Source organism: Gopherus flavomarginatus, chromosome 3 (genome assembly GCF_025201925.1).
Source record: "Gopherus flavomarginatus isolate rGopFla2 chromosome 3, rGopFla2.mat.asm, whole genome shotgun sequence".
Taxonomy (NCBI): domain Eukaryota; kingdom Metazoa; phylum Chordata; order Testudines; family Testudinidae; genus Gopherus; species Gopherus flavomarginatus.
Window position 1 is genome coordinate 182219268 of NC_066619.1, and position 13109 is coordinate 182232376.

Consider the following 13109-nt stretch of genomic DNA (forward strand, 5'->3'; position numbering starts at 1 on the left):
AAAAAAGTCACCAGAATTTGACTTTGCCAGAGGCAAATATTAAAAAAACAGAGTGAGTTTTAATGTGGCACAAAATTAGTGGCTTTAGGGCTCGTCTGCTGTTTGCAGGATATGAATAAAGGGGACTGTGACTATACATGTAAATCTTTCCCAGCCCAGATCAGCCATTCACTGTTGCCCACTTCTAAATAGGCTGTCTTGTTGTTCTGATAACTCAAGGAATAAGTAGGTAGCCCTTCAACAAAAGTTTTTGGATGCTTTTGAGATTGTGCTTGCATGGGAAAGTCAACTGACTTTTCTGTATGCAACAATGTAAAACAGAAACTGGGAGATAATGTGTTTTCAAATACAACATTACTTCACTGCGGAATATAACTGCTTCATGCATTGATATCTTGGGTGGTCAGCAATTTTGTCCAATGTAAAATTAGGGACATAATGGCAGAAGAAATAAACCTAAGCAGAAAAAATGTCCTGATGGCATGATTTCAGGAAAAAAGCACTGTTGTTCAACTGGGCTTTGGAAAAGAATTCTGGCTTCTTAACCATGGCTTATTGTGGTAGTTCTGAGCTCAGCCCAAGGGAGAAGTTAACCCCCTGGTACTGACTCACAGAAAGCTACATGCATAATTGCCTGACTGAAATTAAGATGAATCCATAGATCTTAACCTTTCAGGTCTAGATGTATGCCATTAGCCTAAAATTGTCTGGCATGGACCCAAACTGAGCAATACAATGAAGGGTATTACAGTAGGAAAACATGAAGTAATGTGGACTTCTGAATCCTTTGATTATGTAAAAAGTGTAATCCCAGTTTCATGATTCAGTACACTGTATCTAAGGGGTTCTCAATCTTTTTTCTTTTTGAGCCCCCCCATGCTATAAAAACTCCATGGTCCACCTGTGCCACAATAACTGTTTTTCTGCTTATAAAAGTCAGGGCTAGCATTAGGGGGTAGCAAGCACAGCAATTGCCTGGGACCCCATGCTACAGGGGCCCTCATGAAGCTAAGTTGCTCAGGCTTTGGCTTCAGCTCCCAGCTTTAGATTAGGGCCCAGAGTTTTAGCTCCATGCAGTGAGGCCTCAGCTTTCTGCTCTGGACCCCAGTGACTCTAACACTGGCCCTGCTTGGCAGACCCCCTGAAACCTCTTTGAGGCCCGCCTGGATCCCTGGTTGAGAACCACTGCTGTATCTGACAACTTTCAATAATAACTCCAGGTTTATGTAGAATGGGTAAATTTGGTTATTAAACAACAGACCTTGCATTTGGGGTTAGTTAAGAGAGACAGATGAGACAATAATGACAAGTTACTGTAATAGTCTGTTAAAAATGTAAATGTACCCCAGGTGCACCTACTATTGTCATATGGGCTTCTCTTTTTGATTCACTTGCCATGGGTACATGTTTTGACTCAAGAGATATTAGAGTATCTAAACAGATCACTTTGCTAAATGTTCCTTCTTGCAGTTTTCTGATATAACTCTATCATGCACTCTATCATGTGGAAGGCCTACCTCCATGACTTATTTTTTCCTTTTCTCCTGAACATAGTTGTTACTGAGCATCATGGTAGAGGATCAGACAGCAGGAAGTGAAGTATGGTGAAGATTTCTACCATTGGTATAGGATAGCAGTTCTCAAATTGTGGATCTGGACCCCAAAGTAGATCCCAACCCCTTTTTAATGGGGTTGCCAGGGCCGGCATTAGACTTACTGGGGTCTGGGGCCAAAACCTGAGCCCTGCCACCTGGGGCCAAAGCTGAAGCCTGAGGTGGCTGGGCTCAGGTTACAGGCCCCCGACCTGGAGCTGAAGCCCTTGGGCTTGGGCTTTGCCCCTCCCCTTCTCCCCTCTCCCTCTCGATGGTGGGAGGGCTAGGGCAGACTCAGGCTTTGTTCCCCTCTTCTGGGGTCCTACAGAAATTTTTGTTGTCAGAAGGGGGTCATGGTGCAATGAAGTTTGAGAACCCCTGGATAGGACTTCACTAAACGCTTGGAGCCCTGAAGTTTTTCCACATTCATAACATTTTCCATCATGGAGGAATGAAAAACTAAAATTGGGCTATTAGCTGTACTTACTAGGGCTTCTTGGTCATGACTTTTAAAGGCTCAAAACCATAACATTCTGGTAAAAGAGGGGGCCTTCTGAGATCTAAGGAGACAATGACATGTATTAAATCCTTTTTGGAAGCCTCCAAAAGAAAACTGGAATCTCCAGAGATACACAAAAACCAATAGGTATGTGGAAACACTCTGCCTAGACCTCATAAACCCATTTTTGTTACTGCAAGAATATACTTGATAGTTTGATTTTTTTTTTATTTTTTTTTATTCTTTCCATCTGAGTGCATTGTACTATAGGAAACTAATTGACTTTGACTCCATTGCTTCTGTTCCCAGTGGGATAATGCCAGTAATTCTTTTATTGATTGTTTAGAGCAATTAGTGGAAAACAAATTTCCCCGCAGAACAGATAATTTAGTTCTGTTACTGTCTAACATTAAAGCTAAACAACTTGTTATCTTAAATTTTAATAGGAAACACATTCCATCTGTTTATTATCTGAAGCAAGACAGGTTACCTCATCATTAATGTCATTGGTAATTAGCATTCTTGAGCTGCCACCATCTGCACCAGGGGTTGGCAATCTGTCAGGAGCCTGGAGTGCCAATTCTGATTGTGACTTTCTGTGCCAAATAATGGGCAGACCATATGTGATCCCGAAATTTGTAAACAGTAGTCGGCTAATGTCAGTTAACTAGGCATTTTTGTTGCATGTTTGACTACTGCCTTGGAAGGACATGAGACTTTAAACCTTCAGGGTGAGACCCACTCACTGGGTCACCAGTACTAGACCCACAATGTCACTCTCAATTAATCAGGTTTCTGGTGCCCACAGAGTGGCTTTTGTTTTTGTTTTGGAAGAAGTTTGGGATTGAGTTTTACTTGGAGAGACTGGGGCTTATTATCTCACATTCCATCAGCATCACTGCAGACCAAGATAACCAGCAGATAAACTATGACATAGCTCACAAAGGCCTTGTTAATTGGATACCCTTCTTAGAGGTCATATAGTAGATAAACAATTTCTTATTCGGCCTCTAAATTTCAAAGGATGTATTCAATTTTTCTATTACACTGAATGAAATTTTCTGTAAAAAAAAATGGTCTGAAAAAAGTAGTTCTGTAATCTATAGGCACTGATCATGATGTTATTGGATTTTCTTTTATTCTTGATTTGAGAAAACAGGCTGGATTTGTATATGCTTGTACTATTGACTTTTGCTGGAGAACTAACCCCCCCCCCCAAAAAAAACCTCAAGACCCAGGGTAGGTAATAAAAACAGATTCTGAAGCATCAGGAATTCCTGTTTGCAACAATATGAAAGCTTATTTAGGGAGAGTTTTTAAAAAATGGAGGGCTGACTTTCATATGCAAATTTGCATACGCAGTTGTTATGAATCACCTGATTTCACATACAAATGGCTAGCAAAGTGCCTAACTAGCCATTTTCACCTGACTGATGCATCCAGTCATGTCAACAACGTGTAGAAACATAGGTACAAAACTGAACAGGTCCTTTTGCATGTGATTTGAAGTCTCCATAAAATTGTGGCCAGGTTGGTGTTATATGGATTTTTAAATACACATGGCAGATAAAGCTGTATTGATGGTGTCTTTTGTTTGCATGTAGGCATATTTTTCACTGCTTTCAAGTCAGACAGCAGTTTCTATGTGCTCAGGAATAGAACATAAGAATGGCCATACTGGGTCAGACCAAAGGTCCATCCAACCCAGTATCCTGTCCGCCAGGTGCCCCAGAGGGAGTGAACCTAACAGGTAATCAAGTGATCTCTCTCCTGCCGTCCATCACCATCTTCTAACAAACAGAGGCTAGGAACACCATTCCTTACCCATCCTAGCTAATAGCCATTAGACCTAGCCTTCACAACCTCCTCAGGCAAGGAGTTCCAGAAGTTGACTGTGTGCTGTGTGAAAAACTTCCTTTTATTTGTTTTAAACCTGCTGCCCATGAATTTCATTTGGTGGACCCTAGTTCTTATATTATGGGAACAAGTAAATAACTTTTCCTTATTCACTTTCTCCACCACTCATGATTTTATATACCTCTATCATATCCCCCCTTAGTCTTCTCTTTTCTAAAATGAAAAGTCCTAGCCTCTTTAATTTCTCCTCGTATAGGACCCATTCCAACCCCCTAATCATTTTAGTTGCCCTTCTCTGAACCTTTTCTAATGCCAGTATATCTTTTTTGAGATGAGGAGACCACATCTCTACACAACATTCAAGATGTGGGCATACCATGGATTTATATAAGGGCAATAAGATATTCTCCATCTTATTCTCTTTTTAATGATTTAATGATTTATTCCCCTTTTTAATGATTCCTAACATCCCGTTTGCTTTTTTGACTGCCGCTGCACACTGCGTAAACCTCTTCAGAGAATGATCCACGATGACTCCAAGATCTTTTCCCTGATTAGTTGTAGCTAAATTAGCCCCCATCATATTGTGTATATATAGTTTGGATTATTTTTCCCAGTCTGCATTACTTTACATTTATCCACATTAAATTTCATTTGCCATTATGTAGCCCAATCACTTAGTTTTGTGAGATCTTTTTGAAGTTCTTTACAGTCTGCTTTGGTCTTAACTATCTTGAGCAGTTTAGTATAATCTGCAAACTATAGCACCTTACTGTATACCCCTTTCTCCAGATCATTTATGAATAAGTTGAATAGGATTGGTCCTAGGACTGACCCTTGGGGAATACCACTAGATACCCCTCTCCATTCTGAAAATGTACCATTTATTCCTATCCTTTGTTCCCTGTCTTTTAACCAGTTCTCAATCCATGAAAGGATCTTCCCTCTTATCCCATGACAACTTAATTTAAGTAAGAGCCTTTGGTGAGAGACCTTTTCACAGGTTTTCTGGAAATCTAAGTACGCTATGTCCACTGGATCCGCCTTGTCCACATGACTTTTGCCTAACAATTTATGTTCTTCTATGTGTCTGACAATTTTATTCTTTACAATTGTTTCAACTAATTTGCCCAGTACTGACATTAGACTTACCGGTCTGTAGTTGCTGGGATCACCTCTAGAGCCCTTTTTAAATATTGGCATTACATTAGCTATCTTCCAGTCATTGGGTACAGAAGCCGATTTAAAGGCAGGTCCTGGTGACTTGTTAATGTTGAGTTTATCAATTAATTCCAAAACCTCCTCTAGTGACACCTCAATCTGTGACAATTCCTCAGATTTGTCACCTACAAAAGCTGGCTCAGGTTTGGGAATCTCCCTAACATCCTCAGCCATGAAGACTGAAGCAAAGAATTCATTTAGTTTCTCCACAATGACTTTATCATCTTTAAGTGCTCATTTTGTATCTCGATCGTCCAGGAGCCCCACTGGTTATTTAGCAGGCTTCCTGCTTCTGATGTATTTAAAAGCATTTTATTACCTTTTGAGTTTTTGGCTAGAATAGAGAATCCCATGGACATTATAAAGATACTCTTCATAATTATATAGTAGTCCAGGACTTTCTAGATATCTGGAGATCTTCAGGTGTATAAAGTCATTGTAAGTGCTGAAGTAATGCCACCACTTTTTTAAAATGAGAATGCAAAGAAGCCGTTGAAAAGTCTTGCTGTCAATCCTGAAGGGAAATGAGACAGGAACCATTTGTTAAAAGGGGAATCCTTCCATATGTATTCCTGTATATTTGGAAAGTGATTACAATATTGCACACAATGTACTAATGTAAATACACAATAATAACTTATAGCCCAATCTTGCAAAATACTTGTTGACTTGAGCAACATTACACATGAGACTAATTCAAAGCTCACTGACATTGATGGAAATATTCCCAGTGACTTCAATGGATTTTGGACCCAACCCATATGTGTGACTGTTGACATGAGCAACTTTGTTCACATCTGCAAATTTTCTGCAGGTATGGACCCTTACAGACAGACAGAGTTCCTCCTGAGGCTCTTACAATCCAGGTTATATATGACATGATGAACGGAGAGTTGGCATCAAGAAAGTGGTAAGAGCAAGAGGGAGGGAGTTATGAAGATCTCTTACTTTCATATTATATGCATCATTTTATAGTACTGTATATATACATACAGTTAATGTATATTAGATAACATTTAAAATGTATATTAAGCAGATGCAAGAGTGCAGATGTACACTGGAGAGACGGTCAAAAGAAGTTATTTTAGAGAGGATTGGAAGGAGGAAAAGAAGGTTTTAATAGCACTGTAGGGATGTTTAAATACTTTACAGTAAAGCCTCGGCAGCTTTCCCATGCGTAAAATTCAAAACCATCAAAATAAATAACAGTACATATAAAATTGAATATAATGGCAATACTGTAAGTCTAAACAGGGGATTATTGTATCATTGGGCCATTTTAATTAAGTTAACATCCCTTGGCTTAGTTTAAGAGTTGTAACTAATTCTATGTCGATTATCTCAGACAACAAAGCCTGCCTTTGCAGGACATACATCCTTCAGAGCCCAAGCACTAATTCACAAATATTTAGATATATGAATGTTTTGTTGTGGAACAGTGAATGAAATTCCTATGTGCCTGATTAGTATGTACTGTGCTGTACTATACATACATTCATTCTCTTTAACTTCTATTTCCAGTTCAATTAATACACAGGCATCAAGGGACCTCATCTAATAACATTAAATTATAACCCTTCCTTCTCCCTCCCCCTTCATATTTTGAGGGAGTGTCACAGAGGCAGGGTGAATGATGATGCAGGCAAACATGTAATACCATAACTCTGGCAAATTTCATTTAGCCCAAGGAGTTAAGGCAGTACTAAAAGGGTCTGCTCCAATGCCCAATGAAGTTAATGGAAAGACTCCTGTTTACTTCAGGGGACATCAAGCTGAGCCCTAACGAAGACTGAGATGGAGTGGGAGGACAGTTTCAAACACTTGGCAATAATTCCTTACAGGACAAATTTGTAAAGCAGATCATGGTTGTCCCTCCTCCAGTAAAAAGAACGAGGAGTACTTGTGGCACCTTGGAGACTAACACATTTTTTGGGCATAAGCTTTCATTGGCTAAAACCCACTTCATCAGATGAATGGAGTGGAAAATACAGTAGGAAGATGTCTGTCTGTCTGTCTGTCTCTCTCTCTGTATATATATGCAGAGAACATGAAAAGATGGGGGTTGCCATACCAACTCTAATGAGACTCTAACTCCAGTGGACGCTGTTCTCGGAGGTCAATAAAGGTAGTGCCAAATCTTTTGAATCAGATATCTAAAGCTCTGAATTGCTTCTGAATGCTCTCCTACACATCAGTTTGGCCTGCTTGTTTCCAGGTATCCTCAACATCTGCTGCCTTCTGCTTGAACTACACCAGTAAACTTCATATGCACAGTGTGACAGGTTGGACCCCAAGTCCGGGATGCCACCTCATGTGCTGGGATCCCACTGTGTCCGCCTATTCAACCAGCCTGGGCTTCCTCACCCTGTCTTTGCTGTGCTAGGCCCTCAAGCCTTCACTAGCACACATACATGGATAAGGCCACGCCCAGCTGCAGACAGATTGAAGTCAGCTCTGTGTGAGAGGGTTCAGCTCAGAGATTCACCCAGCACTCATGTGCACACCTCCTTTGGGGTATAAACCCAAAATAATATTGTCTTGCGCTGTATAGAAAGATCTGCACAGCACAAACTCATAAAAATTCGCCTTTGCCCTCTCCCTCAATGTGGAGAGAAATATGCACAGTTTTCTGCCCCCCTCCCCTATATGAATTGCACAAACTGGTTTTTGAAATGAACAAGAAATAAGCTTATTAACTACAAAAGGTAAATTTTAAGTGATTATAAGGGACAGCAAACAGAACAAAGCCAATTACTGAGCAAATAAAACAAAACACACAAACTAGTCTTAATATACTCAAACAGGTTACAAAATGTAATTTCTCACCATTAATGTTGTTTTAGGCAAGTTGCAGAGTTTCTGTAGCTTAGAGTTTCAGTTATTTCTCTTTACAGATTGGACCCCTGTCTCAGCCTGCTTTTCCCTTCAGGTGTTTTTAGCAGTCTTCCTTCCTAGGCAGGCAATGGACAGGAGACCAGATTAACCCCTTCCCCTGCCTTAAAAAGGATTTAACTTAGGTGAGAATCCTTTGTTTGATCCCCATCCCCCTACAGTGGAAAAGTACCAGCAAGCTAAGACATTGTCAAGTACCAGGTGACACAGTCACGTGACCCTGCAGTGTCAATGCAGTATCCCAGTAAACTTCTCAGGAAGGAGTGATGTTAGCATTTTCAAAGTTCTATTCTCCTTAATGGCTCATCCAGGCTCATTGTCTACTGTCTAGTGGGCATTTCCCAGGTGAAAACACAGTTGTAATTTTTACATAGTTAACATTCCTAACTCCAGATACAGAAATGAAAGAAACATGCATACAGATTGGATAAACACATTCAGCAAATCATAACCTTTCCAACGATCTCTCACATGACCCATCTTGCATAAAACTTATCTTAGTTATGCCATATTCCTATCATAAGAATATGGAGTGTAATGTCCTACACAGATCTTAATTAAAATAATTATGTTCACCTCCAATTAGAATATGGCATTCTGAGACAGTGTAAACATATCAACTCCCAGCAATAAATGTCAAGATTTTAATGGCACCAGGACCAGCTTTTCAATTCAAATAGAACAATCAGATACTTAAGGCAGGAAAATATTCAATACTTTTTTTTTTCCCCCTTTGGCTGACTGTGGGCCAGCTGAGTCAAATGCCAGTTTATCTGGAGCTGAAGAATTCCCTAGATCCAGACCTGAGTGACATCTTTTCATGCAGTACTTTTACACATAAAGACATTTTAAAAGTTGAAATAATTAACACTTCATATCTTCAGACTGGGATTTTCAGTGAGCCAAAGGGTAGGTACCCAGCTCATGTAAACTCATTTGAAAATATCAGTTTAAGGCCCCAGTCCTGCTAAGTTTTACACACATGCTTAACTTTATTCCATCAGAGTCAGTGGAAATACATATAGTGTGAAAATCAGCATGTGTGTAAGTCTATGCAGGATCAAGGCCTAAGTAAATATCAGTAACTATGGATATAAGATCTAAGTTACAGTTGGTTTGTAGTATTTTCAGAACCATCAGATATGTGTTTAGTTTCATTACGTGATTCTAAAACTATTTGTAATGTTTTTGTTAAAGAATTGCTTTTACAATTCAACTCACAATTTGTTTGCAATAGTATTTGCAAAACTAATTGTTCTTCAAAAATTTAATCTTTCCCCTCCCTTTTCACTCAAGCTGCTTTTCCCATGATTTTTTAAAACTGTGCTGGTTTGCAGGCAGCAGCATGATGTCATTTTTAATCACAACACAAGTTTCCTCCTGCTGTTCCTTTCACTCAGAAGAAAATTAATCCATAATGTCACTGATGGTCTTTGTTTTTGTAAATATAATTTTCATTAAAGGCTGAGATCAGACAAACTGAGTGATTTGTGACATTTTTCAGTTAGAAAAAATATAACACAATGGGTAGTTATATTTCCTGTTTGTAAATAATACACTTCAGAAAAGATTAATTGTTAATAGACAAGTCCAATTTGAAAAAGGACATCTTAAATTCTATTCTCCATTGTGATCTTCCATATGCTTATTATACTAGTCAAACAAAAGATGTTGGAAAGTCTCATGAAAGCTAAGCTCCCGTAAACATTCTACTGTTTTCACAAAATTGCTTAGATAGTCATTAGTTTTTTTTTTTCTGATGAAGCAAGCAAAGCCTAAAACAGTATTGGGGCTGACCCAAACCCCTTGAAGCATGTTAGACAAACACCTGTCAGGGATGGTCTAGATCACTGGTCCCCAACGTGGTGCCCGTGGGTGCCATGGCGCTCACCGGGGCATTTATGTGCACCCACCTAGCGCCCAGCAGGGGAGAGAAGCCACGGCCCCACACCTGATGGGGGTAGAGAACTCAGGCTGCGAGCACGGTGTTCTTTGTTCCCAGCAGGCGCGGGGCCCACCTAGTGTCGAGCAGGGGAGAGAAGCCGCGGCCCCGCACCTGACGGGGACAGAGAACTCCAGGGCTGCAGGCTGTGGGCACTGGTGTTCTCAGTCCTTGGCAGGTGCGTGGCCGCGGCTTAAGCCTCTGGGCCTGCGGGTGCCGGTGTTGTCTTTCCTTAAGGCTTCTCTCTGGCTTCACTCTTCTCTCTGTATTCATATATTATGTTTGTTTTTCGTATTATTTAATGTACAAATACAAAATAAGCCTTGAAAAATTGTTGGCGCCCGCCACACTCTTCTGAAAACATGAATGTGCTACTGGCCACAAAAAGGTTGGGGACCACTGTTCTAGATGATACTTAGTCCTGCCATGAGGGCAGAGGACTGGACTAGATAACCTCTCGAGGTCCCTTCCAGTTCCGTGATTCTGTGGTAAGTCAATAAGAGTCAATTAAGTTCAATGAATTTTGGCTTGCCAAATCAGGGCATAATTGTGAGCAATACTTATACAGGAAGTCCTACTAAAGTCAATGGGACTACTCACATGAGTAAGTGCTCAGCAATGAGTAAGAGTTATACAATTGGACCTTGGATGAGTAGTAAATAAAAGATGATAAAAAAATCAAGGATATTTTACTTGTCACATGTGGGTTGTTTTACACACTGCATTGATTAGGATATTGTGAAACATTATTGTAAATAAAAGTATTAAAGCTTCATTAATGAGAGACCTCACTGCGGCACTCGCGTATTGAATCTCACTTGAAAGTAGGGTGAGCATTTTTGTGTGTCAGGGTTAATGGGTTTGCAGATTAGCAAAGAGAATTAGTGAGGAACTGCAGGAGAAAGTTTTCAAGCCAGTTTCATTTGTTTTGCAATGTGATTTTGTTCATAATGATTGTAACATGCTGAGCTTTCTCAAACTGAAGCAGCACTTCTGAATTATCAAGCTATTTTCTTTTTATTCTCCCTCACTTCCCATGTATTTAACATAATATACCCAGGAAACTGTATAATGTATGCTATAATTTTGTTGAAGAGTTCCACTGACATGAACGTACCACTCAAGCGTTGCAGCCTTAATAATATAGAATTTGGACATTGCTCTTTATACAATTGGGCATGCAATCTCCTGTCTTTGTGTATGTGCACACACAATCACAGCACCAGATGTTAAGAGGAATTTCTGTGGGCAGAAGGCTTATTTGCCAGGTTCAGGAGTACTGAAACTTTTGGAATCATTTTAGCTGACAGTCTCTCTCACCCTCAGTAATTTTGGACGGATTCCCTAGCCTCTATGGAATATGAGATGAAACGTCCTGCATTAGCTAGGACTGAAATGCTCATAACGAACATCATGCAATTAAATTGATAATGGTAAATCAGTCACCAACACCAAACTTGCTTCCCCCTCTCTCTTCTTGGCTCTTCTATATGCCACACTGCAGTTGTACACATTATAGCATCAACAAACCTTTTTTTGAGAAGTGCTGGCACTGACAGTTTCAATCTGTAAAGCTTTCTAGAGTGTTTCAAAATAACCCTTTTCTGGCAATGCTATGAGCGTTGAATTGATAGTAGGTATCCAGTCTGAGTTACTGTAGGTCAGATTTCATTGTGCGTGCTGATTTATAATGGGATGGAAGCACTAAAACAATTTCTTCAAATACTGTAGGCCATTTCTAAATGGAAGGAAAGAGGTTATGATTTTGAATTCATCCTCCATCATAATTGCCAGGGACAAAGCATGGCTGGGACAGAGCCAAATGTATGTGTTGGAGGCAGGCTGTGAGCTGAGGGGAAAGAGATTGTCAATGGATCTGATCACAGGTCTACTGAAGTGTATCACAGTCAGTGTAGTTGTATTTGCTTACAGAATTTAGCCCACAATGGGTTTTCTTTCTAGATTGCTGGGTTTTGCTCCTTCCCCTATGTCAGGAGACATCCTCTGTCCAAGAAGGAGTAAGACAGTGCCCACAGCACAAGGGAAGGCTCTGGGAAGGTAATTGTGGGGGTGAAGAGGTGTCTCCATTGTTCTCCAAAGAGGAGTGTGAAGTGTCAGTGATGTAGCTGTGATCAGAGCAGTTCAAGGCTATTTTAGAGGATTTTTATTCTACTGTCAAAACTTCCTGCACCTCATTTAGCTCCTCTATATTGTCAAAGCTCATCCTGCAGAATACGGCAAAGTCTTTAATATAGAGTTGTGGTCTGAAGGAAACTATCAGCCCTAGGTCTGGGCACTTGGACCAAAATCAAATATTTTTATTGTGGGTTAGGTAGTCAGCAGAACTACCCCCCACCCCATATTGAAAGTGAGGGAACCTGCAATCTGCTTCATTTCATCCCTTAGGCTCCTGATCATATTTGCAACTTGAATCAGTTAGTCTGAATGTCTGTGTTCCATAGTAAAATAGACTCTTCCTTGGGCAAACAGAGCTACAGTCAGAATTAAATTTGAAGGCATCAGATTAGTTATTATTCAGCTTATTTTGAGAAGGTTCTATTTTCTTTTTTTTGTCATGGAAAAGATAATGGCTCCTCATCTCTGCTATGGTTGCATCAAGCCGTTAAGACCTGGACTTTCAACTATGCCTTACCATGGCCTCTTAGTTTGTGTGCATACACTTTGAGGTGACCAATGTTCTGGATATCAGCTTTGGGTATGAGGATTTGTGAACACAAGCCTTGGAACATCTAAATGCTCTCACAAAACTGCATGTTTATGTACTTGTTTTCAAAATGCTGGCCCTAACAATGGACTATTTTCACGTCTGAATTTGTGCTTTGAGACTATTGGTATTTTTTTATTTGATATGGGAAAAGAGGACACATTTTCAAAACTGGGCAAATAAATTGGCTGAAGAGCCTTCATGTTTCAAATATAGCGAGTGATTATTTTTATATTAAGCTATGCTCACATTTTGTGGGTAATATTTCACATCTTTCGTTGTTCAGTTTCAGTTGGAGATTGTAACATTAAGAGTCAGAGTGTAAGAAAAATGAAGAAATGCTGGTAAAAGTAGTTGATGAAAACCATGCAAAAAACTTGC